Source organism: Microtus ochrogaster, chromosome 21 (assembly GCF_000317375.1).
Source record: "Microtus ochrogaster isolate Prairie Vole_2 chromosome 21, MicOch1.0, whole genome shotgun sequence".
Taxonomy (NCBI): domain Eukaryota; kingdom Metazoa; phylum Chordata; class Mammalia; order Rodentia; family Cricetidae; genus Microtus; species Microtus ochrogaster.
Window position 1 is genome coordinate 2,089,188 of NC_022022.1, and position 5,611 is coordinate 2,094,798.

A 5,611-nucleotide genomic window follows, 5' to 3' on the forward strand; every position below is an offset into this window, starting at 1 on the left:
TGCCTGGTGAAGGAGATGGCCAGTTGAGACTCCATTACTAGGAGCCATCACTAGGAATGGGGGAGGACACATAAAGGGAGGGCAGGACATAGAAAACAAGATTTCCCACTAATGTGTTATTACTAAGACAAATACCAGATAGGAACATTCAGACCCTGCATCACGCTGACACGACCAAAAGTAGATGCTCAAAGATGATGCCCTGGGTCTTAGGGTGATTGACAGTGAAGGCAATTTTGTGAGTCCACCGGAGACAGCGTGAATCGGCAAACTGAAATAGTAGTGTTTTGAGTTCCTCGACTGGCTTGAGTTCATGGGGGCAAGAAAGCAGCACATCAGACAGAACAACAACTGCCGTGACTCGGATTCGAGCCAAGGTTGCTGGGGCCACAACGCAGAGTACTAACAACTATACGATCACGGCGTGCCACGCGCCTGACCGTGGTAGGTGCTCACTTGAGCCTCAGTCAAGCTCAGCCCGGCGCGGACCGGTTTCTGAGGCTTCCTTCAACTGGTTTGTTCTGCAGAAGTGATTTTTTCCAAAGCCACTGAGGTTGGGAGCGGCACAGAGTGCAGGCGTCGGTGCCTCGGTTGGGTGGTGAGGGCAGTCGCTAACTGTGAAGTCGGTGGGTCGATGCCACTCTTGCAGGTGCAGTATTTTCCCCAAGCACCTGATAGCCCTCCATCGCCCTCCTCTCCGCGGTGTCTCGGGCACCTGGGGAGGGCACGCACTGCTCTGGGGTCCTTCCGAAGAGCTGGGGAGCAAACCACCCAGCCTTCCAGAGTCTCCGTAGACGCTGCTCACCTGCAGAGGCCAAAACCTTTCCTACCAGTCCGTAGACTCCTTACCAAACACGACCCGGCCAGCCCATTTTTGTGCTGTGTGTGTGTGTGTGTGTGTGTGTGTGTGTGTGTGTGTGTGTGTTTCCAAATCGGTTCTAGGATTTTGTGATTACGAATTACGTTGCGGTCGGCCTTGTCATAAGCGGAAGCGTATCTTTACCCAGTGGTGTAACTGTTTTATTAAAACCTGGTCTGGTTTCCTGTGCTTTGGTGACTTGTCCGTAATTTTCCCTTATTAAGAAAGGGTTCCCACTCTAGCCATCCCCATAAACCAAAGACAGTAAGAGAGGGTTGTACACAGGTATCCCCCTTTCCGCCAAAATAAAAGCTGACTTTTTTGTTTTCACTACCAGAGGCCCGGCCATAAACAGAGATTAGACGCGTGATATATATAGGGCTTTTCGTGCCCTTCGAGAGTTTTTGAGAAGGATGTAAGAGGGTGCATGTTGTTGGCTAAAAGCCATCGTCCCTGGGTGGGCTTGAACCACCAACCTTTCGGTTAACAGCCGAACGCGCTAACCGATTGCGGCACAGAGACAGTGCCCAATACATTGACGGGTCGCCTTGGTGAGTCAGCCGTCACCGCTGCGCCCACACGTGGGATACTCACCGTGCCGCGGCCGAGCATCCGGAGCAGGAGGCCTGAAGCAAACTGGCCAGGCGCCCCGCGTGTCCCACTGCCGCTTCCCGAACTCGCGCGAACGTTATGAACCCGGAGACTCCGGGACGCTGGGTCCCCTCCGTCACCCGGGGGTCATGGCCTCCGTGGACTCCACGCTGGCGGACTCGCGGTCTGGGCGACCATCAGGACTCCGCGAAGGAACCCAAGTGCTCTTTAGGATCCGGTCCTTTGCAGACCCCGAGCATGGACGCGCGAAGACTGGTCACCCCAGTGTGTGCTGGAACCTCAGCGGGACACGTGTGGGAAAGGCGGCGAGTGCGGTGCCAGTGCCCAGGGAGCCCAGACAGGATGGAGATGGACGAACTTGACCCGGAGTGAAGAGGGACCAGCGGTGACGGGGGTGGCCTGGGGGTGGAATTGGGGACTTCGCAACGCGGAGACCAGAGGAGGCGGAGCCCGGCGGAGCCCGGCGGAGCCCCGGAGCACGTTCGAGAGAATGGTTTCTTTGAACTGAGCTGTTGCAGTTTGAAGCCAATTTACGTTAGGAAGACAATAAAATCATGAGGTGTGTTTTATTTTGTTTTTAATTAACCAGAAGAATTGTTTCCTAGCAACGGCTTCTGTCTTTCAGCTAGGGGTGTGCTGGTCCCGAGCCCGGGTCTGGTGCATGTTAAGTGCAGGAACGAATTAAGGAAATTCTGGAGTCTCAAGCCAAAATTTGAAACATATTTTCCTACAATTGCTCCTGGACTTTAAGACAAAAACTCCAGACCCGAAGGGATGTTCTAACTAATTCAGAACATTTTTTTTTTTTTTTTGGTTTTTCGAGACAGGGTTTCTCTGTGGCTTTGGAGTCTATCCTGGAACTAGCTCTGTAGACCAGGCTGGTCTCGAACTCACAGAGATCCGCCTGCCTCTGCCTCCCAAGTGCTGGGATTTAAAGGCGTGTGCCACCACCGCCCGGCAGGACATAATTTCTTAAAGATGTCATTCCTAAGACCAATGTAAAGGGAATGTGAGGCACAGGCCAGCTGGGGCTAGTTTGGTAACAGAGTGGACATAAGAGGAGTGGACATAAGAGGAGCCAAAGAGACAGGGTCAGATCCTGAGACTCCACAAAAGTTGGAAGGAGCTGGACAGCCACTTCTATCAGATAGGGACACTGTGGGGATTGATGGAGGGTCTGGAGGAGCAAGGTCCCATGCAGTGGTGTCTGCAGGTGCCAACAGTGGCACAGGTCAGACCATCACAAGCAGGTAGGCTCTGGCTGTAGATGGGAGGTATGGCACAGGCCCTGGGAAGCAATGGTCCTCTCCTGCTTTTCTGAGATACTAAAGAGCAGACCCAGAGTCGAGGATTTGTGATGGTGTGTGTGGCAGAGAGCCAGGGATGGTCAAGGCTCCAACTGCTGTGCTGAGGGCCCTCTGCTTTCCCTCGGCCTCTGCGTGGGAAGCACAGAGGGACCACAGTGGTTCCAGTTCCAGCCCCGCCCCTCACCGTCACTGGATTTCTTTTGCTTGTGTGTCACTAAAAAGAGGGAGAGTAACGTCCCCCAGACAAAGCTGGAGGTTCTCACCTTTTACATCACAATCCCTTGCAGGGCAGGGGCCACCAATTATTGCTGCATGTCAGTGACCCCTAAGGTTTCTGAATTCCTTTTCTCTCACTAGCCAATAAACTCCCCTCTAAGGAAGTGCAAAATGGGCCATCACTCTTTTGACAAGTATTTGTTCTTGGTGTCTGAGGGCTCACCTGGGGATGGCCAGCCCTTAGGTATATTCAGCCTTAACTACAAACAGTTGGTCATGCCTTTGCTAACATTGTGAGGGTTGGAAGCTTTTGACAATTTTTTTATTATTACCCATGTGATTTATTATTGTTCTGACAGGACACCCCCCAATCCCCCACCACCCCATACAATGTCTCAGTCCCATGCATCTACCCCGATGTGCTTGTTCCCTTCATGGATCTATTTAACTGAGAGGTGGTGGTGCATGCCTTTAATCCCAGCACTCTGGAGCAAGAGGTGTATTTCTGAATTCAAGGCCAGCCTGCTCTACAGAGTGAGTTCCAGGACAGTCAGGGCTACAAAAAGAAACCCTGTCTCTAAATATTTATTTATTTATTTATTATGTATACAATATTCTGTCTGTGTGTATGTCTGTAGGCCAGAAGAGGGCACCAGACCTCATTAAAGATGGTTGTGAGCCACCATGTGGTTGCTGGGAATTGGACTCAGAACCTTTGGAAGAGCAGGCAATGCTCTTAACCACTGAGCCATCTCTCCAGCCCCGAAACCCTGTCTCTAAAAAAACAAAAACAAAAACAAAAAAAACCAGAATATATATTTAAAGTAGCATGGGTTGCCCTTCATCAAGAGCAGAAGTCTGTATGTACACTGTTTCTCCTGGGGCTTGAGCTGACGGAGGTAACTCCTCATTCCAGCACCAGACAGAAGAGGGCGACATTACTCAAATAGAAGACGGAGAAAGATACAGGATTGGCTCTGTAGCTCAAGGGTGAAGAAAGTACTTAGCACGCCCTAGACCTTTTGATGAATGCACAGTTGTGCTGGTAAGCGCACACACGCGCACACGCGCACACACACACTCACACCCCACAAAACAGAAAGGATATCAAATGAAGGCTTGATAAGTACACCAACACAAACGGACTTCAAACGCGTGGAAGTAACATGACATTTTTTGAGAATCAAGGAGGATGGTCCATATATTCATGCTACTATCAAGAAATAAGACTTAGGTTAGGCATGGTGGCACAGACTTTAGTCCCACCGTTTGGGAGGCAGAAGCTAGTGGATCTCCGTTGAGTCTGAGTCCAGCCTGAACTACTCGCAAGTCCATCAGGGCTAAATAGACCCTGTATTAAGGAAGATGAAGAGAGGAAGAGGGAAGGGAGGGAAGTCGGTCATGAATAGGTCAGTAGTCACTAATGGCCTTGCTGTAGTAAAGTAACTAAAAGTAACCTGACCTGGGTGTGAATAACGTTTGTCAAAAACACGGCAGCAGTATAATAGAACGCACACACAGCTCTGTTGGAAGGCGTTCATCGTCCCGTTTAATTGGGAAGTCCCCGCCCCTCCGGGGCAATTCTGGAAACAGGCTGTTGTGAGCTGCACAAACGCAGTGATCCCAGAATCGCGCAGGTGAGCTTGTAGCAAAACATCGCTGGGCAGAAGGACGATAGTGCCGTGACTCGGATTCGAACCGAGGTTGCTGCGGCCACAACGCAGAGTACTAACCACTATACGATCACGGCGTGCCACGCGCCCGGCGATGGCTTCCCTATTGGCGCTGGTGCTGATGACCAAGCCTCTGTCCCATTCAGCCTGGTTCTGCCCTGCTCTCTTTGTTCTCGCCGAGCGCTGGGTAGGGAGGGGTGAGCAGTCCTGCCCGATCGCTCTCTGCTGGTTTCCGAGGCTTCGCTGTCCTAAACAGAAGTGACTTCTCCCTGCTGCTTTGCGAGCTGTACCGAGTGCACGTGTCTGTCGGCGCCTTAGTCGCACCTGCCTCCAGATTCCTGTTCTGAGGAGATCCTGTCCCGGCGTCCTTCAAATGAAGGACCACGATGTGGGTGTATAAGCCAAACAAACCCTTCCCTCCTCAAACTGCTTGGGTCATTGTGTTTCATCAGAGCCACAGAAACCGTGACTAAAATAGGCTCATTGGAAAAGTGGGCCTGTCCTGTCCAGGGAAATCCAAATAGCATCTACCTGAAGCTTCTCTAAGAATCTGGACCAAGTGGGTGCCAGGTTCTGAGGGACAAGAGGGCGCTTCTCTAGGAGGACACAGCCTTCCCCTAGTCTTAGAGGAAGCGACACTGACTTTGAAATGACACTGGCAAAGGAAAGGGGCCACGGTAGCCCAACCCAGAGATCTTGGTGGGAATTACTCTCCAATGCCCCGGGGGAAATCTGTAAAATGGAGAAGACTCCAAAGACTCCAAAGATGCTGAGTTGGGAGTTTATGGGAATTAAAGAGTCACTGTTCTCACAACTCTTGTTGTTTCAGAGGTTTCGTTTTCCTCTTGTTTGAAAATGAAAAATTGGAACTAACATCCCATTTTCCCCTCTCTCAATCCCTTTATTTCAAACTCAGAGCAAAGACAACACTTCTGGGGTCTTCT

At 51.1% G+C, this 5,611-nt stretch overlaps 2 non-coding genes across 2 annotated transcripts; both read right to left on the reverse strand.

The window, feature by feature from the left end:
* Positions 1 to 1,307: 1,307 nt before the first annotated feature.
* Positions 1,308 to 1,381, reverse strand: Trnan-guu. The gene has a single exon. It is a non-coding gene; the product is annotated as a tRNA-Asn (tRNA).
* Positions 1,382 to 4,672: 3,291 nt separating this feature from the next.
* Positions 4,673 to 4,744, reverse strand: Trnah-gug. Its single transcript has one exon. It is a non-coding gene; the product is annotated as a tRNA-His (tRNA).
* Positions 4,745 to 5,611: the final 867 nt, after the last annotated feature.